Here is a 23,824-nt window from a genome sequence, read left to right on the forward strand (position 1 = left end):
TTCTAGCTGAGCGTAGTTTGGTTCTGTGACAGTAAGAGTGCATGAAGCAAATGCTGTCGGTCGTACCTCTCCTGAAGGCATATTGCGACTTCAATTTTGGGTATTAATTGTACTGACAGTTCTCACTTTTGTCAAGCTTCTTTTACATAATTGTTTGCATTTTCACATTCTTCTGACCAGTGCCATGCCCGTTCGGAACATAGCAAGGATCATAACTGTTTCAATCGTGTTGTTAAATTCGGCAGAGATTTCCCATAATAATTGATCAATCCTAAAAACAACCTTAATTATGTCACATTTTGAGGATGTGGTGCTTCTAAGATTGATTACATTTTCTTTGGATCTTGTGCAAACCATCTTTGTCGATAATATGCCCAAGGTAATTTATGGATGACTTGAAAAAAAATCGCACTTTTCCTTTTTAACTTTCAGGTTGTGTCTCTGTAACTGCTTCTGGGTAGCTTCCAAATCCTCTAAGTGTTCCTGTTTACTCAAACCGGTGATGAGTATGTCATCCAAGTAACATTGCCCTCCATTCAAACCACTTAGAATTTGATCCATGGATCTTTGAAAAGGAGCAGGTGCAGATGTTATTCCAAAAGGAAGTCTTCTGTACCGAAACAGACCTTTGTGCATTATGGTGGTGAGCAGTGGCTGTGATTCGACAGCCACATTCATCTGCAGATGTGCTTGTGAAAGATCAATTTCAGTGAATTCCTGTCCTCCAGAAAGCCCAGCAAACAAATCTTCAATCAGCGGCAGTAGTTTTAAAAATCTCCACAAATTCTCACTGAGTCATCCCACTTTAATGCAGGAACGATTGATGTTGTCCAATCACTTATAGCAACTGGTTCAATGACTCTGGTCCTCACCAATATGTCTAGTTCTTCTTAACATTAGGCTTGATCATGTTTGGTATGGTTCGAGCTTTGAGAAATTTGAGTGCTGTCTGGCTTGATTTTTAGATGTACCTCAACTCGTCATAGAGCCTAACAAATTGCTCTTTGATTCTAGTAATTTATTGACTGTTTCCCAGTTAATTCTCAGCTTAACCAACCATGCTCTGCCAAATAGAGCAGGAAAGTTTCCATGGACAACATGAAGAGGCAGTTTCGCCATCTGCCCACTTCTTCTACTTTCACCATATTACATCTTAATTTTGGTACAATCTCTTCAGTGTAAATTCTTAGGATCACATTTTAAAGGCAGATGCTTCAGCTTTTGATGATAAATTATCTCCGGTATTAGTGGTGCTTTGCTATATACACTTCCATTTTAATTTAATGACCTTCAGTTTTGGGTGTCCCAAAAATGTAATTGGTCGTTGGCAGCACGGTAGCATGGTGGTTAGCATAAATGCTTCACAGCTCCAGGGTCCCAGGTTCGATTCCCGGCTGGGTCACTGTCTGTGCGGAGTCTGCACGTCCTCCCCGTGTGTGCGTTGGTTTCCTCCGGGTGCTCCGGTTTCCTCCCACAGTCCAAAGATGTGCGGGTTAGGTGGATTGGCCAGGCTATATTGCCCTTAGTGTCCGAAAAAATAAGGTTAATGGGGGTTGTTGGGTTACTGGTATAGGGTGGATATGTGGGCCTGAGTAGGGTGATCATTGCTCGGCACAACATCGAGGGCCGAAGGGCCTGTTCTGTGCTGTACTGTTCTATGTATCTATGTCGTTCTGCATCGACAAAATGCCTAGCTTTAGCTCATGCGAGATCTCAGTTTTTCTGTCTTTTAAGTGATCTCGGACTTCATCAACTAATTTGTAGACACAACTAGATTGGTTGACTATCCTTTTTCTTGTGCAGTCTTGGTGTTGGAGAGATTTTCTGAGCCCAACACACCTTGGCAATATGGCCCACTTGCCTCAGTTCCATATTCTTTTTATTCCAGCATTCCCTTGTGTGGTGATTGTAGATCTGAGTAGATGCAATACAACTGAGCAAGCACTAGAGGGAGCACGGGAAAGCTATAAATACACATGGACAGGAAGTGAGGACACACTTCACGGAAGGCAGAACTCGTAGCAGGACACAGATACAGGCAGGCAACATTTGAGGTAGCCGTAAGTTAAGCTCTGAAGACAGAACAAATTCACAATAGAGCATCTTCTCCAACTTTGAGACTACGAGCTTTATTAAGACACGAGGAACAACACACCTTGCAGAGTGTTCAATTTGTGTACAACAGTGACATGGTTGTACCTTTGCAGCCTTGCTCCTTAAGGTATCCATTTTGTGGATCTTTGTTCCAGCCCCTATATGCAAAGCTTTTTTTGTTGCAAGCTCCATAGATGTGGCAACTTCCACAGCAGCTTTTGGAGTTAAATCACTTACAGTAAGCAACTTCCTGTGAATAGTTTCACTGCATAACCCATAAACCAGCCTGTCTCGAAGAGTATCATGAAATGTTGTACCAAATATGCAACACCTAGCTAATCTTCTTAAAGATGCTACAAACAGTAAAATGCTTTCACCTTCTTCCTGACTACAGTGTTAGAATCAAAACATTTCTGAAATCAATAGAGGCTCAGGAAAAAGTCCCTCTCAGGTTTTCATTAATTCAATATAGGATGTTCTCTTGGTTTTGCTGGGTGAATTAAATTCTGTAGCAGCATAAACCCTTCTGAACTGATAAATGTTGCTACTTTTAGGTCCTCAAGTGTCTGATTTGCTATTAATAACAATTGGAATCTTTTTGCACATGAATTCCATGTCTCATAATCTTCATCAAATGTATCTATGGCGCCCGTTTTTCCCACCATTTTTCGATCCCAGTTCCAAGGGTCTCTGCTTCCTCCCTTCTGATTTTTAATGGGAAATATGGCACAAAAAATCTCTTGAACAAGCAACTGGGAATTCTTTTCTGTTTTGCCTGACTGTAGTTTAACTTTTGCATCCAGATAGTAGCCCATGCAGAGTCGTCAGACTTCAAAATCCCTGTTCCCCGCATCCTGTGTAGCTTTGCCACGTGCGCGGTCTCTGCAGTCCAAACCCCACTCACTTCAACCCAAGTAAGCCTTACCCGACTGTCAGTCTCCTTACTCCCAGTTGCTCCCGAAAAATACTTGTTAAACCTTCACACCAGCAGCAGTGCTTTGCCCAACTTCTGTGTGTGTTTGTGTGTGTTTGCGTATCCGGTCCTGAGAATCCTCCGTTGCCCCCGATGTCGGCAATTTTTCTGCCTCAGTCCTTGTTGCCAGTTTTCTCTTCTGTTATCTTCCGTTGGTGCCGCAAAGAAAAAAGGTGTCGAGATACTCGCACTCTGGCTTCTTGTAAAACACGATGAGAGGTTTATACAATCAATGATATTAATCTGCCCCAAAGCCAACATTCAGCTGACGTCACTACACATCACACAAACCAGCAGGAATCTATTCCCAGATACATAACTAAAGTGAACTCAATTCAATTGTTGCAGTAGATGCTTTTTATGGGTACATAGTCACAATGTGCTGGTGTTTGAGGGGGTGGTTATTGAGCTCAGTAGCAGGGTGTTGTTTGAGTGATTCCTGTTTTCTGGATGATATTGAGTTTAATATTTCCTTGCATGTGAACCTGGTTCAGTTGGTGACACTCTTGTTGATAAATCAGAAGGTTGTGCACTGATTCCCCAGCTCAGGCTTTGAGCAGAGCATCTAGGGTTGCATTTCCACTCTGGCGTGCAGGTTGGTCCCTGATTCCAGAGTAACTATGCATTGGGTTCTGCCCCTGAAGAGAAGAGTTCAATCTGGGATTCTGCTTACCTGTGGTTCTCATTATGTATTGCTGTAACTATTTGAAGGCAAGTAGGATGTTCTCCTTCTCCCACTCGTCCCACAACAGCTAAATGCTTCCGTGGGATCTTCCAGTACCCTGAACTCCAAATTGTTTCACTAGTTGGAACTTTCCACATGGCACCAATGAGGCTTTGCACACATTGACTTGCTGATCCGAAACTCACCAGTGTGTTGCCTATGAAGAAAGTCCAGAGTCACTATTCTTCCTGAAGAGGGTAGCTGGGCCCCGAGTACTCAACGCAGCTCTGCCTGCCGATATGGGGCCCTACACTTCCAGTCGGGAGTCCACGCATGCGCACGGCGGCGGCCTTCAGCGGCCGCCCTCCCGACATGGCGGACTCAATGCGGAGCGCACCCGAAAATATAGCCCTCCCCCCCCCCCCCGCGATCGCGCGCGTCCGCGGATCGGTGGCCCCCGATCACTAGCCTGCCCATCCCTGAGGCCCCCCCAGTGAAGGATCCCCCTGCCCCCCACCAGGGCGGCCGCAGACTGAGTCCCCATTTTGTGTTGTTGGAGCTTCACTCATCCCAGATGGGTGTGCCCAGAACCAGGAGTCACTTCGGACAGAGATGTGACAGAGAGTGGTGAGCCTGTGGAATTCATTACCACAGGAAGTAGTTGATGCTAAAACATTTAATGTATTCAAGGGGCGGCTAGATTTAGCACTTGGGGAGAATAGGATTAAAGGCTACGGGGAGAAAGCAGGATTAGGCTATTGAGTTGATGATTAGCCATGATCGTGATTAATGGCGGAGCAGGCTCGAAGGGCCAAAAGGCCTCCTCCTGCTCCTATCTTCTGTGTATCTATGATGTATCCTGACAAGTGGCTAGTATTCCATCACAATCCTGACTTGTGCTTTGTGGACAGGCTTTGAGAAGGCAGGAGGTGAGTTATTTGCTGCAGGATTTCCAGCCTCTGACCTGCTCTGGTAGCCACAGCATTTATGTAGCTTGTGCAGTTCAGTTTGTGGTTCGTGGTAACCCCAGGATGTTTACAAGCTTTGTACAGAGGATGATGTTGGAGCTTTGGCACTTGCTGCCGAAACCCTGTGCTCTGGCTGGCGGTGAGCTTGGAGGTGGGAAGGGACTGTAATTGGGCAGAATGGTGGTGTACCTGAACCCTGGTACCTTCCCACCACTCCCAGAATTAATTTCTGCGTAGGAAGGCCCTCATTCACCGCCATTGATATTAACTCAGCTTCAGGTAAGTCTGTTGCTGTGTGGCATACAGGGCAGTTAAAACCATGCGGTTGCCTTGTCACTTCCAGAGGTGGGTACCCCTCAATCAGTGGCATTTTAGCCTGATTCAGGGACTTGACATCTAAAAGTTGGGGTGGGAGGGGGTTGGGGTTGGGTGTGGGGCGGGGGTTGGAGGGGGGGGAGGGGGTGTAGCTGTGATCCGCTCCACTACCCTTGCTGCTGACTCCCTTGCACCCCACTCTCTGGGATCCTCCCCGCATCGCGTAACACCCCTCCCGACATTACTTACTCATGGCCTGATTCTCTCTGCGATCCCAGATCCCTGGTGCTTGTCCTTCTGGCAGAAGCCAGGGCCTCCCCTAAGCGCAGTAGCTGCCGGTCTGACATTATTTAACAGCTCTCTGCAGACAAGACTTCCACCCCGGATTCGGGGGGAAGGCCTGCCGTTGGTCGCGCCACCTCCTGATGCTATGAGGTTCGGTGGGCCTTCCCAAAAAGAGGCAGCATAGGTCACTCGCCGACTCTGCAGATGACAGATAAGGCCCCCTTCCTGCATTAATGAGGTTTTGCATTTTGCGTCCCCTCTCTTGGATGAGGGAATTATGAGGGAGTGCCACAAAAGGAGTTGAGGCAGTTTGAAACGGGGCAAACCGGCAGGCAAATGAGTCTGCCTGCCCCTGCTTAAGGTGGCTGGCACAAACCTGGCATTGGTAGACCACTGGGCGGTATCTCCATTAGTCTGGCTGCTCAATGATCCAAGGCAAAAGATGTTCTGAAACTAGATACGGATCTACATGTGCGCTGAAGCAACTTTGGTAATAACAAAGGCTCTCGCTTGGTATGAACTGTTTATGAGTGATGTACGAGCAGAACAGCCCCTCTCATATTCTATACCAGTGTAAGATGAAGGGAGTGAAGATGTTCTGCAGAAAACAGCTTTTCCATGTGATGCTAAGGAAGGGGCTTTTACTATCCAGCACGAGTGAAAGATTTGCCATTATTAGACTGTCTAATGACATGTCAGCACAGATAAAGAGCAAGCAATTAAAAGTGCAGGAATTATTTTCTTTCCCTCTTCATATTCCATTAAACCCATTTGCACAATGTATTTTGGAACCCAGGCACTCATGAGTTAGAGAATCCCTGGCGTATTGCACTTATCCTTCATTTTGTCCTGCGACTTGTTGGCGGAAGATTGCCTCTGCAAATCAAATAGCCGCCTTAATTTTTGTAAATTGCCTGACTGAAGATGATTTTGAAAGAGAAATAGGCAGGTGGCTTCTGTTCAATCTCAGTCTAATTCACTGAGGGACTTTTCTATTCTCCCTTCGATTTAGTCCATTCAAAATCCTTGGTCTGTGAAGTGGAAGAAGTCCAAAATGGCTTTCGGCGATGTAGAGGAATTAAAAGTGAATTGCTTCTTGTATTCATTGTGCAGTCATTTCATTTGGAGCTGGCGGACAATGAATACTTAAAAGACAAGGGATTAGGACAGAAGGGACTTAGCACTGAAAGCAGCGGAACGCAACATGAATATTTGTATCAACCAAAGTCAGAGGGTTGTATGATCAGCTACGAACATATTGTAATGAAGGAGAGCTGATAATCTTTTTGCAAGGCATCTTTTTTGATCTTAAAAAGAGAGGATTTCACTGATAAGAGATTATGAAAAAGAAATTGTGCTTTTTTGTCGCATGTATCGTTGCTCTGACACCGAACTAAAATAAAATTCTTTAACCAGACTTCAGAGTTTTGAAACTAAGCCCTTAAAAATGGCTGTTTATGTCACAATGTATGATTAACCCATGTCTGTGGCTTCAGAGATAGGCAACATGCAAACTTCATGTCTGCTCATTTAAATGGTGTTTGACTTGAAGGGGAACTTGCAGGAGGCGGTGTTCACATAAGTCTGCTGCCATTTTTCTTTGTAACAGTCATAGCTTTGAAAGGCACTGTGCATGTATCCTTGGTGAATTTCTGCTGTGCATCTTCTAAATGAGACACACTGCATCAGTGATGGATGGAGTGGATGCGAGAGGTGGTAAATGGGATGCCGATCAAGCAACTGCTTTGTCCTGGAAGGTATTGAGCTTCTTGAGTGTAGTTTGAGTTGCACTCATCCAGACAAGTAGAGAATATTCCATCACACACCTGACTTGGATCTTACAAATGGTGGACAGGTTTTGGGGAGTCGGGAGGTGAGTTACTTGCCTCAGGATTCGGAGCCTCTAACCTGCTCTTGTGGCTGCAGTGTTTATAGGTCTGGTTCAATTGAGATTCTGTTCAATGATAACCCCTGGGATGTTGATAGAACATAGAACATAGAACTGTACAGCACAGTACAGGCCCTTCGGCCCACAATGTTGTGCCGAACTAGTCTGAAACTAAGATCAAATCAACCTACTCCCAATCATTCCAGTGCACTCCATAATCGGTGATGGTAATGCCACTATTGTCAAAGGGGAGATGGTTGATTTTCTCTTGTTGGAGATAGTCATTGCCTGGCACTTCTGTGGGGCGAATGACACTTGTCACTCATAAGTTCAAGCCTGAGTGTCGTCCAGGTCTTGTTGCATATAGACACAGACCGCTTCAGCATCTGAAGAGTCGTGAATGGTTTTGCAATCATCAGCAAAATCCCCACTTCTGACCTTATGATGGAAGCAAGTTCATTGATGAAGCAGCTGAAGATGGTTGGGTCTAGGATACTACCCTGAGGAACTCCTGCAGTGATGTCCTGGAGCTGAGATAATTGACTTGAAACAAACACAACCATCTTTCTTTGTGTTGGATATGACTCCAATCAGTGGAGGGTTTTCCCCCGATTCCCATTGACTCCAGTTTTGCGAGGAATCCTTGAAGCCATACTCAGCCAAATGCTGCTTTGATGTCAAGTCGCTCTTACTTCACCTCTGGAATTCAGCTCTTTTGTTCGGACTAAGGCTGTAATGAGGTGCAGAGCTGAGTGGCCCTGGCAGAATTGTTTTTTCTTTTGCAACTGAATACTGACTTTGGGCTGTATTAGAGTGTTAAAGTGGGAGTTCAGTGACTGAGGAATATTAAGGGTTCATTTCTGTCTCGAGTCTAATCTTTCATTTATTTAGTAAATGAACCTAAAAGTTGTTGTTTGGTTTCGAAGAAGGTGAGTTTTAAACCAGCTTTAAACAGAGTTTACTCAGGCTCTACTTGCAGCTGCAGCTTGTTAATTAGTTAATTGGATTAAGCCCGTTTTTCAGAGGCTAGAGTGAGACAATATAAAAGTGGACAATCTTACACTACTGTCTTTGTTTGCTTTGGAGTACTAAAGTAGGAGTTCAGTGAGTGAGGGAGTTTGGTGAAGGGGGAACAAGGTGCTCCTTTCATTTCGTACATTTCCTCAAAGAGCGTGAGGGAAGCCGGGAGTTTACTAAGAGTGCAGCCAACTGGGAGCAGAGTCAGAGGGTGGAGTTCCAGCTGGTTCACAGGGCAGAATCGCAGCTACATTCTGTAAGGTAAGAGTGTGGTGATATGATTTGCATACCTGTCTGCCATTGGGGCAGAACACCGGCTTACCATTGGCCCTGGTCGGTCATGTGCCTCTTGACCGATTGGTCGAGAGGCTGAGTTAACCACGCCTCCTTGCCAAGGTATAAATAGTCAAACACCCGGCGGTCGTCCATTTTATTGTAGACAACCGCAGGGCTAAGTTCTAGTTTATTAAAGCCTAACTTTTATAAAGCAACTAGTCTCTCATGCAATTGATGGCACATCAAAGAGTTGTTTTTTTTTTCTGTGTTTTTTTTGGGGGAAGCAGCAAGCTGTATTTGTATCATTCAGTAGAATCACCAATTTTAGCGGGTTCACTTGAGCGAGCAGCAGCAGTATATCTATCTATATTTTTAAGGGCCTAACGGGTGTTTAATCTTAAAAAATGTTTTCCCTTTTAAATCTCTTTGGGAATTCAGATCAGAGGGGATGGAGGCTAGGGCAGTTGCATGCTTCTCCTGTAGGGTGTGGGTGGTAAGGGACACCACTCGTGTCCCCACTGACTACATCTGCGGGAAGTCCACCCAACCCCAGCTCCTCGGGAACCGCATTAGGGAACTGCAGCTGGAGCTGGATAAACTTTGGATCATCCGGGAGGCAGAGGTGGTGATAGAGAGGAGTTACAGGGAGGTAGTCACACCTAAGGTTCAGGGCAAGAGTAGCTGGGTTACAGTCAGGGGAAGGAAAGGGAACATGTAGACATTTCTGGGATCCCCTGTGGCCATTCCCCTTCAAAGCAAGTACACCGTTTTGAATGCTGTTGGGGGGATGACCTACCAGGCGAAGGCCATAGCAGCCAGGTCTCTGGCACTGAGCCTGGCTCTGTGGCTCAGAAGGGAGCCATTCTGTGGCTCAGAAGGGAGCCTCTGTGGCTCATTCACCTGAGGAAGGAGCAGTGCTCTGAAAGCTAGTGTTTGAAACAAACCGGTTAGACTTTAACCTGATGTTGTAAGACTTCTTGCTCTACTCAGACGGGAAGGGGGGAGAATAGAAAAGTGGTAGTGATAGGAGACTCAATGGTTAGGGGAACGGATTGGAGATTCTGTGGTTCCGAACGAGACTCCCGGAAGATATGTTGTCTCCTTGGTGCCATGGTCAGGGGTGTTTCAGATCAAGTCCACAGGATTCTTAAGGGGGAGGGTGAGCAACCAGAAGTTGTTGTGCACATAGACACCAATGACACAGCTAAGAAAAGGGATGAGGATCTAAAAAGTGATTTTAGGGAGTTAGGTTGGAAGCTAAAGAGCAGGACAAGCAGAGTAGTGATTTCAGGATTGCTACCGGTGCCACGTGCTAGTGAGACAAGGAACAGAGAGTTAGTGAGGCTGAACACGTGGCTATATGGCTGGTGAAGGAGGGTAGGCTTCAGATATGTAGATCATTGGGATATCTTTGGAGGAAGGTGGGACCTGTACATGAAGGACGGGTTGCATCTGAACTGGAGGGGCACCAATATCCTGGATGGGAGGTTTGCTAGAGCTCTGTGGGAAGGTTTAATCTAGTTTGGTAGGGGAATGGGAATGTGAGCTACGGATCAGTGGATAGGGTAGCTGTTGAACGGGCAGACATAGAACATAGAACATACAGTGCAGAAGGAGGCCATTCGGCCCATCGGGTCTGGACTGACACAATTAAGCCCTCATTTCCACCCTATCCCCGTAACCTAATAACCCCTCCTAACCTTTTTTGGTCACTAAGGACAATTTATCATGGCCAATCCACCCCAACGTGCAAGTCTTTGGACTGTGGGAGGAAACCGGAACACCCGGAAGAAATCCACGCAGACACGGGGAGAACGTGCAGACTCCGCACAGACTGTGACCCAGCGGGGAATCAAACCTGGGACGCTGGCGCTGTGAAGCCACATTGATATTCACTTGTGCTACCGTGTTGCCCCACATAGTATGCAGAGAGTCTGTGAGGAAGGATAGACAGTTGATAGGACAAAGTTGGACTCAGTGGGATGGGTTAAAATGTGTCTGTTTCAATGGAAGGAGTGTCAGGAATAAGGGAGATGAACTTAGAGCATGGATGAGTACTTGGAAGTATGATGTTGTGGCCATTACGGAGACATGGATTTGACAGGGGCAGGAATGGTTGTTAGATGTTCCGGGATTTAGATGTTTTCAGAATAGGGAGGGAGGTAAAAGAGGAGGGGGGAGTAGCACTGTTAATTGGGGAGTGCATCACAGTGCAGAAAAGGAGGTAGTGCAGAAAAGGAGGTAGTTGAGGAGAGTTTGTCTTTTGAGTCAGTATGGGTGGAAGTCAGAAATAAGAAAGGAGCAGTTACTTTATTGGAGATTTTCTGTAGACCCCCCCAATAGCAGCAGAAAGATGGAGAAACAGATTGGTCTGCGGATCTTGGATCTTGGGGGGGTGGTGGGGGGGTGGGTGGGGGTGTGGGGTGGGGGGGTGTGGGGTGGGGGGGTGTGGGGTGGGGGGGGTGGGGTGGGGGGGTGGGGGGTGGGGTGGGGTGGGGGGGGTGTGGGGTGGGGGGGGAGGGGGGTGGGGTGGGGGGGTGGGGGGGAAGAAGGCCATACTGGATTTGGTATTCGGCAACGAACCAGGCCAGGTGTCTCGGCTCGGTGGGAGAGCATTTCGGTGACAGTGACCACAACTCCTTGATCTTTACCATACTGATGGAGAGGGATAGGAACAGAGTATGGGAAGGTATTTAATTGGGGGAGGGGAAATTATACTGCTATTAGACAGGAGCTGAGGAGCATAAATTGGGGGCAGTTGTTCTCGGGGAAATGCACAACAGTAATGTGGGAATTGTTTAACGTGCACTTGCTGCGAGTGCTGGATAGTTTTGTCCCACTGAGACAAGGAAGGAATGGTAAGGTGAAGGAGCCTTGGGTGACAAGAGAAGTGGAGCTTCTAGTCAAGAGAAAGAAGGAAACTTACTTAAGGTTGAGGAAGCAAGGATCTGTCACGGGTCTAGAGGGTTACAAGGTAGCCAGGAAGGAACTCAAAAATGGACTTGGGAGAGATGGAAGGGGGCATGAAAAAGCCCTGGCCGGAAGGACTAGGGAAAACCCCAAGGCGTTCTACAATTATGTGAGAAATAAGAGGATGATTAGAGTGAGAGTAGGGTCAATCAGGGAGAGTGGAGGGAACATATGCCTAGAATCTGAGGCGGTAGGGGAGGCCCTAAATGAATATTTTGCTTCAGTATTCACTAGAGCAGGGGTGGGCAAACTTTTCCGTGCAAGGGCCACATTCAGAAATTCACAATTTTAAAGGGCCGCATAGTATATTAAGTAAAATAATTACTTCACCCGGTTATGATTCTGGGCGCCTCATGTAGAACATAGAACATAGAACAGTACAGCACAGAACGGGCCCTTCGGCCCTCGATTATGTGCCGAGCAATGATCACCCTACTCAAGTCAACGTATCCACCCTATACCAGTAAGTAACCCAACAGCCCCCCCCCCCCCATTAACCTTAAACAAAACATTTTATTTATTTTTCTATTTTTTAATTTTTTTTAATGACTTGGTGGGCCGCATAAAGACCTATGGCGGGCCGCATGCGGCCCGCGGGCCGTAGTTTGAAATGAAATGAAATGAAAATCGCTTATTGTCACGAGTAGGCTTCAATGAAGTTACTGTGAAAAGCCCCTAGTCGCCACATTCCGGCGCCTGTCCGGGGAGGCTGGTACGGGAATCGAACCGTGCTGCTGGCCTGCTTGTTCTGCTTTAAAAGCCAGCGATTTAGCTCAGTGAGCTAAACCAGCCCCTCCCACCCCTGCACTAGAGGGACCTTGTGTTGCTCGTGAGAACAGCGTAAACCAGGTTAATAGGCTCGAACAGGTTGATATTAAGGAGGAGGATGCGTTGGAAATTTTGAAAAGCATCAGGATAGATATGTCCCCTGGCCCAGATGGGATATACCCAAGGTTACTACAGGAAGCGAGGGAGGAGATTGCTGTGCCGTTGGCGATGATCTTTGCGTCCTCACTCTCCACTGGAGTAGAACCGGATGATTGGAGGGAGGCGAATGTTGTTCCCCTGTTCAAGAAAGGGAATAGGAAAATCCCTGGGAATTACAGACCCATCAGTCTGACGTCTGTGGTGAGCAAAATACCGGAAAGGATTCTGAGAGATAGGATTTATGATTATTTAGAAAAACATAGTTTGATTAAAGATAGTCAGCATGGCTTTGTGAGGGGCAGGTCATGCCTCATAAACCTCATTGAATTCTTTGAGGATGTGACGAGACACATTGATGAAGGTTGAGCAGTGGATGTGTATATGGATTTCAGTAAGGCATCCCCATGGTAGGCTCATTCAGAAAGTTAGGGGGCATGGGATGCAGGGCAATTTGGCTGTCTGCATACAGAATTGGCTAGCCGAAAGAAGACAGCGCGTGATAAGTGGATGGAAAGTATTTCGCCTGGAGGTTGGTGACCAGTGGTGTCCGGCAGGGGTTCTTTGTGGTTTTTACAAATGACTTGGATGAGGGAGTGGAAGGATGGGTTAGTAAGTTTGCTGATGACATGAAGGTTGATGGAGTTGTAGATAGTGTCGAAGGCTGTTGCAGGTTACAACAGGACATTGACCGGACGCAGAGCTGGGCTAAAAAGTGGCAGATGGAGTTCAACCCAGATGAATGTGAAGTGATTCATTTTGGAAGGTCGAATTTGAATGCTGAATACAGGATTAAAAGCAGGATTCTTGGAAGTGTGGAGGAACAGATGGATCATGGGGTCCATGTACATATATCCCTCAAAGTTGCCACCCAGATTGATAGGGTTGTTAAGAAGGTGTGTTAGCTTTCATTATCAGGGAATTGTGTTTAAGAGCCGTGCGGTTTTGCTGCAGCTTTATAAAACCCTGGTTATTCCACACTTGGAATATTGTGCCCAGTTCTGGTCGCCTCATTATAGGAAGGATGTGAAAGCTTTGGAGAGGGTACAGAGAAGATTTACCAGAATGCTGCCTGGACTGGAGGGCATGTTTTATAAAGAATGGTTGAGAATGCTGGGGCTTTTCTCACTGGAACGAAGAAGGAAGAAAGGTGACTTGATAGAGGTGTACAAGGTGGTTAGAGGCATGGATAGAGTGGATAGCCAGAGACTTATCCCCATAGCAGAAATGGGTGTCATGAGGGGGACATAATGTTAAGGTGATTGGAGGAAGGTTTAGGGGAGATGTCACAGGTAGGTTCTTTACACAGAATCTGGTGAGTGCGGAGATGGTGGAGTCAGAGTCATTAGTGACATTTAAGCGAATCTTGGACAGGCACATGGACAGCAGTAAATTGAAGGGGTGTAGGTTGAGGTTGATCTTCGATTTAGGATAAATGGTCAGCTCACCATTGTGAGCTGAAGGGCCTCTACTATGCTGTACTATTCTATGTTCTATGTAGGATCAATTGTGTTCAATTCTGGCGCAGCACTTTAGGAAAAATGGGAAGGCATTAGCGAGGGTTCAGAAATGATTCATGAGATTGGTTCCAGAGATGAGGAACATCAGATAAGTAGATAGATTGGAGAAAACGGAGCAATTTTCCTTGGAGAAGATAAGATTAAGAAGATATTTGATGGAGGTTTTCAAAATAATGAGGGGTCTGGCCAGAGTGGATAGGCAGAAATAGTTCTGTTAGTTGAACAGTCAAGAACTTGAGGGCACCATTTTAAGATGATTGACAAAATAAATAATGGTGACATGAAAATCTTTTTTATTAAAATCTTTATTCAAATCGAGAATATTCCAACTGAAAGATTGATGGAGGGAGATTCAACTGAGGCCTTAAAATGAGGACTGGATGCTTAGCTGAAGTGAAAACATCAGTCGGGCCTGAGGGACAAGGTGAGGCAATGGGACTGAGTCTCTTCAAAATATGTGGCATGGACATGCCAGACCGTATGGCCATGCTCTGTAATGTAATCATTCGATCATTGTGTTGAATGCCTGGATCATTATTCACATTGTCAGGCAGATGGCAGCATGGTAGCATTGTGGATAGCACAATTGCTTCACAGCTCCAGGGTCCCAGGTTCGATTCGGGATTGGGCCACTGTCTGTGCGGAGTCTGCACATCCTCCCCTTGTGTGCGTGGGTTTCCTCCGGGTGCTCCGGTTTCCTCCCACAGTCCAAAGATGAGCAGGTTAGGTGGATTGGCCATGATAAATTGCCCTTGGTGTCCAAAATTGCCCTTAGTGTTGGGTGGGGTTACTGGGTTATGGGGACAGGGTGGAGGTGTTGACCTTGGGTAGGGTGCTCTTTCCAAGAGCCAGTGCAGACTTGATGGGCCGAATGACCTCCTTCTGCACTGTAAATGCTATGAGATGCCAGGGTAGTATATGTACTGAAACAGCTTGGCTCATGACGCAGCAAGTTTTGGAGCACAGAACTACCAAGTACAGGTGCAAAGTTGTCAGGGCCCCGAGTCTTTTAGTATTAAGTCTCTTCAGTGCATGGAGAAAATAAAATTGGTTGAAGACTGGCATCTGTGATGCTGGGGCCTTCAGGAGGAGCCCGAGATAGATCATCCACTCGACACTCTGGCTGAAGATTATTGCGAATGCTTCAGCCTTGTCTTTTGCTCTGCTGTGCTGGGCTCTCCCACCACTGAAGATGGGTATGATGACCCCAGCGAGTCGTCACGCGGGCGTCGTTCAGTACACCTATTTAAAAACTTGAAGCTAGCGCAATGGCTCCCGTGGGGATATGAGGAGGTGAGTACCATCTTCAAAATCGGGCAGTCAGTCCGGGGCACCGGGGCCACTTACCAGTGCCCAGGGGTGGGGAAAGTGGGTGAGACCATGGGGGAAGAGGCAGCTTGGTTGGGGGTGGACCATCATCGTTGGTGGGGGGGGGCGGGGAGTGGTCGCCCTTGGTCAGCAGAGGGGGTTGGCGAGGGGGGCTCAGCTCCTGCGTATCTGCCATGCCAGCCCCCCCCCCCCCGATCGCGTATACCTATAATGGGAGCAGCTCCAGCTGCTGTCTGTCCATCCTACTGACCACCCGCATGCCAGAACCCCGTCCATATGGTGAAGGCCACTTTAATCCCCGCTGACCATGGAGGCTGCTGGCCGCACAGCTGAAGGCTATTGCTAATGGGGAATTGGCAATTCTAGTAATGTGAGCACCTCACAGCACCCAAGTGAATCCCCATGGATGCACATGCCATGGTGCAGGCGTTGCCTCGCATCCCAATCAGCCTTTGAGGCCTGTACATTTGTCCTGAACCCTGGAGGCATCAACACCACAGAGGCAGAAGCCAACATTAGGGCCTCAGCACTGGGGACACTCCCGTGACCAGAGGATGGGTGTGTGGATCGGGGATGGAACCAGCGTCCAGTCCAGATCTCTTTTCCAGCGGGTGTCTGGGGTACAGGATCTGGGATCCCGTGTTCGTGGGCCACTGCTGCCCTGTGGTTGACCCTCCGAGGCCCCCGGGGGAACAGGGTATCCCATCTGGACTTAGCCGCGTCCATCAGTCTGGCCAGATTGGTATCTGCAAATTGTGGAGCTGGTCTGCGTGCTGTCTGGGGTTTGCTCTGCGAGATTGGTTTAAGTGCTGCTCCCCCTTATTATCAGGGAGTGCCAGCGTGGTCCTGGTAAATCAGGCAACGGGACAGTCATTTGCGGCGTAAGGCCCTAATTAACGTTAGACACCAGTTAGCCCTAATTAACGTTAGACCTCGCCGAGTCGGCTGTCAGGAGACAGCTGGTATTTCCCGCTGGCTACACTTGGATACTTTTCCGTTAGATCGCGCCCCAAGTGTGGGCTAGCCCGGTGAGAAACTTCCCAGTGCCCAGAAAAGTGGCTAAGTGGTGAGGAAGTCGCTGACAGAGCCGGGGAGAAACTCTCAGTAAAACCTGCCACAAATGACACTTAGAAACCTTGCGTTAGGTCGCACCCATTGTTCTGGATACTGTCAGCTCAGTCAGCAGCTGTGCTACTGAGACACTCTTGATGATGGACATTGAAGTCCCCCCACACAGAGTGCATTCTGTGCCCTTGCTGGTGGAGGGGTTCTGAAAGAGGATTGCAGTAGGTGTTAGGCGGTAGTGCACCAGATTGATTCCGGGGATGAAGGCGTTGACGTATGAGGAGGGATTAAACACATTGGCCTGATACTCACTGGAGTTTAGAAGGATGACAGGAGATCTGATCTAGGTATATAAAATATTAAAAGAAGATTATTAAAGTTAGAATAGAATCCCTACAGTGCAGAAGGGGGCCATTCGACCCATTGACTCTGTACCGACCCTCTGAAAGAGAACACTACCTAGGCCCACTCCCTTGCCCACCCCCTGCAACCTAACCTGCCGTCCCTGGACATTAAGGGGAAATATCATGGCCAATCCACCTAATCTGCACATCTTTGGTCTGTGGGAGGAAACAGGAGCACCCGGAGGAAATCCATGCAGACACGGGGAGAACATGCAAACTCCACACAGTCACCCAAGGTTGGAATTGAACCCGGGTCCCTGGCACTGTGAGGCAGCAGTGCTAACAACTGTGCCCCTTAGTGTCCAAAAGATTAAGTGTGGTTACTGGGTTACGGGTACAGAGTGGAGGCGTGGGCTTAAGTAGGGTGCTCTTTCCAAGATCCGGTGCAGACTCAATGGGCCGAATGGCCTCCTTCTGCACTGTAAATTCTATGATTCCATGATTTTATGAGGAGAAACTACTTCTCGCAGAAGGTGGGGAATTTGTGGAACTCGCTGTCTTACAGAACATAGAACATACAATGCAAAAGGAGGACATTTGGCCCATTGATTCTTCACCGACCCACTTAAGCCCTCACTTCCACCCCAACCCCGTAACCCAATAACCCCTTCTAACCTTTTTTTCTTTGGACACTAAGGGCAATTTCTCATGACCAATCGACCTAACCTGCACGTCTTTGGACTGTGGGAGGAAACCGGAGCACCCGGAGGAAACCCACGCAGACACTGGGAGAACGTGCAGACTTCGCACAGACAGTGACCCAGCGGGGAATTGAACCTGGGACCCCGGCGCTGTGAAGCCACAGTGCAATTCACTTGTGCTACCGTGTTGCCCAATAGGTTGGTGGAATCTGAGTCTTTAAATGGTTTCAAGAAGGAGATTGATATATTTCTGATTTAAAAAATGGTTGAAGGGATATTGGCAACAGGTGGGGAGATTTGAGACCAGGAATAAATTAGCCATGATCTGATTGAATGGCGGAGCAAACCCGAAGGGCTGAATTGCCTACTTCTGTTCCTATGTTCCTATGTCCTCTGTTCCTACGTATTGAACAAGATTCCTTGCTAGCGTTTGACCTGACATTTCATAGGCGGGTTTCTCCGACCCCTCGAAGGGGTCTTTTATTCTCTGTCCGTAAGGTACTGTGTGTGACCGTCTCCACCCCCAAAAACTTCAGAGCGTCTGAAAGAGCTATTGTCCACAACACACTCCCTACTTAAACTGAAATACCACACACCTGAAAAGTGTTTGTTATGGGCCAGGGTTTAGCGAACCCCAAAGTGTATCATGGAGTTCACCTGACCCACAACTTTTAATAGATTGTGGTATGGGGAGCACATGGCCCACTCTACAGATGTGGTACAGCAGAAATGGAAAATTATCTTTTAAAGCAAAACAATGTTTATTCTATGAACTCAAGTTAACCTTTTTAAAACATACAGTGAACATCTTGGCAACCATTAATTCAAATACAACCCCCAAAGAATACAACACTAAATAATCCTTTAAGCTTTCCTTTTGACATCCATAAGACTTGAAATGCCTTTTACCAGAAGCACATCCGGTTAAAGTCACTGCTGGTATTAGTTTTAAATCACCAGGCACGATTTATAGTCTTTAGATTACAGAGAGAGATTCATAAACCTTTTGTCTGTGACTGCAGCTATCCAGCTCTGAAAACGAAACTAAAACACACCCTGCAGCAAACAGCCTAAAATGAAAGTAAAAAGCTGAAAGACAGACCAGCTCCACCCACTCTGACATCAATGCATTTGTAAACACCCATTTCGTAAAGGTACACTCACTACAGATATTTATACACACACCCATTTATAAACACCTATTTCTTAAATGTACTCTCACATGACAACTGTAAGTGTTAACAAGGATTTTGTAGGTCGTGCCTTTATTGTTTCTGATCCCTCAGTAAGTATTGGGTGATTTGTTAGGTTTTATTCTTGTTTGAAGTTTCTGCAGTGGTTTGACACAACTGAGTGGGTTGCTCGTGGCCCTTTCAGAGGGCAGTACCCAGTCCACCACATTGCTGTGGATGCAGAGTCCCATGTAGTAGGCCAGACTCTGTAAGGACAGCATGAAGGATTCATGAAGGATATTTTTAAACAAAAATCAATTTCACATTTGTCAGAAGACATAGGATCAGAACTTCGCCATTTGATCCATTGAGTCTGTTCCACCATTCAATCATTGCGGATATGTTTCTTATCCCCATTCTCCTGTCTTCTCCCCATAACTCTTGGATTCCCTTATCAATCAAGGACCTATCTATCTCTGTCTTAAAGACACTCAGTGACTTAGACTCCACAGCCTTCATTGCAGGGACTAACTTCCTATTCCAGATTAATTCGTTGAATTTAAATTCCTCCAACTTACATTTTTATTTATTCATTCAAGGGATGTGGGCATTGCTGGCTGCCTATCCCTAACTGCACTTAAACTGTGACTCACTCGTCCATTTCGGAGGGCTTTTAACCACATTGTTGTGAGTCTGGAGTCACATGTAGGCCAGACCAGCTAAGGACAGCAAATTTCCCTCCCTAAAGCACATTAGTGAAATTAATGGGTTTTTACAATGAATGAGAATGGTTTCATGATCATCATTATTAGAATTTTAATTTCACCACCTTTTGCGATGGGTTCTGTAAGCATGGTAGCACAAGTGGATAGCACTGTGGCTTCACAGCGCCAGTGTCCCGGTTTGATTCCCTGCTGGATCACTGTCTGTGCAGACTCTGCACGTTCTCCCCGTGTACTCGTGGGTTTCCTCCGGGTGCTCCAGTTTCCTCTCACAAATCCCAAAAGACATGGGGCTCAATTCTCCGCTGTCGGGATTCGCCGTTTTGCCTGCAGCCCGGAGGTTTTCCAACGGTGTGGTGCTGCCCCACGATGGGAAACCCCATTGACCAGCTGGCGAAATGGAGAATCCCGATGGTGTGCCACACCAGGGCCGGGATTCTCCCCTACCCGGCGGGGCAGCCCCCTGGCATGATGGAGTGGCATGATCCACTCCGGCGTCAGGCCGCTCCAAAGGTGCAGAAGTCTCCGCACCTTTAGGGGCCAAGCCTTAACATTGAGGGGCTAGGCCTGCGCCGGAGTGGTTGGCGCCCCGCTGGCTGGCTGGCGGGCACGTCCTTTGGCGCCACGCCAGCCAGGGCCGAAGGGACTTCGCCGGCCGGCGGAAGTCCACACATGCGCCGGAACGTCAGCGGCTGCTGATGTCATCCACGCGCATACGCAGGGGAAGGGGTCACTTCCATAGTGAAGACTATGGCGAAGGTGGATGGAAAAGAGTAAGGTAGGTGGTTTGATTCACGCCGGCGGGACCGGCGTTACAGCGACGGGACTTCGGCCCATCGCGGGCTGGGGAATCACCGGGGGGGGGGGGGGGCCTGCCGACAGGCGCGGCGTGATTCCCACCCCCGGCGAATCTCCGATGCCGGAGACTTTGGGACATGGCGGGGGCGGGATTGACGACGGCCCCCGGCGATGCTCCGACCCGGCGGGGGGTCGGAGAATCCCGCCCATGCTGTTGAGCAATTTTGACATTCTGAATTCTCCCTCCATGTACCCGAACAGACGCCGGAATGTGGCGACGAGGGACTTTTCACAGTAACTTTATTGCAGTGTTAATGTAAGCCTGCTTTGATAATAAAGGTTATTATTAATATTGTTATTATTATTATCCCCTGCCATATCCTTCTGATATCCCCCAGCATCTATCCTTGAGCTCCTCTTACTTCCCATCTGCATGCTGTCCATCAGTGAAATAGGATGTCATTGTGTTGGCAACAACCAGACCGACCTCACCCCCCACCACCTCCCCCCTCCACTGTCTCAATATTATCAGACTGCTTGCCCGTCATCCAGGACTAAATGAGCTGAGAATTCCTCCACATAAAAATTGGAAAGACTAAATCCATCATCTCACCTCTCTGCCAGAATGTGCAACCTCGGTGTTATGTTTGACTCATCGATCAGCTTCCAATGTCTCGGTCTCTGCTTCATTAAGCCAAAATCATTCCATGACTGAGATCACCTATTTCCACCTCTTAACAGTCCATAAATCTGCTCTTCCTTCCACCCCTGTGCTGCTGAAACTTGATTTCCTGCCTTTGTTACATCTAGATTCAACAATTCCAATGAATTTCTGGCCATGTCCTACTCTCAGTAAACTTGAAGTAATCAAAAACTCTTGTGCCTATGTTCTACCCATCACCCCTGTTAACCCACGTCTTGATTTTAAAATTCTCATCCTTCTTATCAAGTCCCTCCAGGGCTCTCTCTTTGGATGTTTGTAATCTGGTCAAGACCCACAGACCTCCAAAGTGCAAGGCCTCATCTCATTCTGGGCTCTTGCGCTTTCCGAATTTAATCACTCACCATTGGCACTGAATCCTCAGTTGCCAAGGCTCTAAACTCTGGAATTTTCTCACTAAACCTCTAGTTTGTTTGCTCACCAAAGTGAGCGAGCAAAAATGTTTACAGCATATAGAATAAAATGCTGAAATGGAAACAGGCGTAGCAGAAGGGTTTGGATTTTCATATTAGAGGCGGGTCGCAGGAGTTAAAAATTTTCTGACTCAGCCTGCCTACCTCAGAAAAATGTGCCTGGAAAGGCACAACTTTTGTTCCAAGGGGCAAATGCATGCTGTAGTTGGGCCCCTCATCCTGGGAACAGTTTGGAGCCAGTCACAGGGATTGCTGAGTGCCAAGAGAGCAGATTAAAAGATCCACCTCCGTTTTCTGGGACTTTATCCCAGTTGTCTTATTCAATGTATAATCAATGTATAAAGCACTGTAGCCCTCACCCCTCAAATCCCGTCACCGACCCCATGACTTCACATGCCCCATTCCAGGGGCTGGTTTAGCACAGGGCTAAATCGCTGGCTTTGAAAGCAGACCAGAGCAGGCCAGCAGCACGGTTCATTTCCCGTACCAGCCTCCCGAACAGGTGCCGGAATGTGGCGACTAGGGGCTTTTCACAGTAACTTCATTTGAAGCCTACTTGTGACACTGTGATGTTCATTTCCTTTCATTTTTTTCATTTCATGCCACCTCAGGCCAACGCATGCACCGCACCCACCTCCAAGGGCCTCTCATTCCCTCCATGCCAACTCATGCCCACATTCATGCTAATGTTTTCTCATTCCTTTCATGTCAACTCATTCCCATTCAGCCATCCCGAATGCTCCCTCATACCCTGCATACCAACTCATTGAACTTCCATGCCCATTCACCCAGTGTACACATTGTACAGAGCAATAGAATTCAATGGTAACTGTGTCATATATGGAATAACTTAAAACAAAAGCAAAATGCCATTCATTTATAACTTGTTGAAAACTAAGGAAGCCTGCGAAATCGGTGCACACAAAGGAAAACATTGCTTTTTAAAAAAAATTTAGAGTACCCAGTTAATTTTTTCTAATTAAGGTGAAATTTAGCGTGGCCAATTCACCAAGCCTGCACATCTTTGGGTTGTGGGGGCAAAACCCACGTAAACATGGGGAGAATGTGCAAACTCCATACGGACAGTGACCCACAGCCGGGATCGAACCTGGGACCTCGACACTGTGAGGCAGCAGTGCTAACCCACTGTGCCACCGTGCTGCCCACATAAAACATTGCTTGATTTACAATTTTGAAATTTAGATCTATTTGTCAATAGCTCAATGTATAGTTCATAAAGATTTGTCAAGTATTTATAGTTTCTGGTATTGACACTTTGAAGGTCTGGTTGATTGATGGTTTTATAGGATTGAAGTAACAGCAGCTTTGTTTTAAAGAAAATTATGAATGAATGGCTTTTTTCAAATCTTTTTAAGCCATACCTCTCCAAAGAACTGTAACAGGTTTAGACCTTTTTCTACCAGGTCTAATGTGTACATGTTGAATTTTCTTCTCCCTTCTGATGAATGTCAGATCAGACTGCAGGCAGTTGCACTCTAACATGTGCAGCTGCCTCCATGAATGTGCAAAGTTAAACCCGCCTGCTGGTCACCCCCCCCCCCCCCCCACCCATGCAAAAATATTGTGGGTCGCGACTTCCGGATTCGATGAGCCTCTCCGTCTTTGATAAAAATTCAAGCCGAAGAATTGCACGCTAAATTAGCTAGGTTTTGGATCTGCAAGGAAGTCAAAGGTTAACACGAAGCTAGGTAAGACAAGAAAGAGGAGTTAAGACCACAATGTGATCAGCCATGACCTTACTGAACGGAGGAACAGGTTTGAGGGGACAAATGGCTTACTGCTTTTCCTACTTCGTATGTTCTTAATGTCATTTGATGAATAAACATTCAGGAGCTAATAATCTGAAATGACAGGCATGGTATGTTCCAAGCACCAAGACGATCAGGAAATGATCAGGAGAATAAATGAATACAAAAGTCCAGCAGAGAGAGTATCAGAAAAATAAAAGATGATGAAGTACAAACTGTGAATAAAACCAAGGGCAAGGAATAGATACTATTGCACAGAATCTCTTTGTGGAATTATGGAATTATGTAATATAGAATATGATCTAATGGGACAACTTACCTTAGTAGCTAGGAATGGCTCGGATATATTCATCTTGTGAGTAGAAAGTATTGTAAAAAAACATGACACACCGTGGCTTAGTGGGGTTTTGAGAAGTTTGGTTGGGCATAGTGTTAAACAGATTAGTCCTACCCCTCATCAGCTGTCACTTTGATAATTATCTACTCAGAGTTGAAGGTTTCTGCCATGGGTCATCATGTGACTGATCAGACCACTTCTCAATATGTAGACCTTTGGTCAAATGGGAAAGAATGTCCCACAAGATAGTGGAAGCTGGAATCTAGGATTTACTTCCATTTAGACATAAAAGACATGGGCATAGAAACACTACTGTGCAGAAGGAGACCATTCGGCCCATCGTGTCTGAACAGACCCTCTGGAAGAGCGCTTTATCTAGTCTCGCACCTCTGCCATATCCCAGAAACACCACCTAACCTGCACATATTTGGTCTGTGGGAGGAAACCGGAGAACCTAGAGGAAACTCACGCAGACACAGGGAGAACAGACAGTCATCCAAGGCCTGAATTGAACCCAGGTCCCTTGTGCTGTGAGGCAGCAGTGCAAACCACTGTGCCA

This window comes from Scyliorhinus canicula, chromosome 7, assembly GCF_902713615.1.
Source record: "Scyliorhinus canicula chromosome 7, sScyCan1.1, whole genome shotgun sequence".
Classification (NCBI taxonomy): Eukaryota; Metazoa; Chordata; class Chondrichthyes; order Carcharhiniformes; family Scyliorhinidae; genus Scyliorhinus; species Scyliorhinus canicula.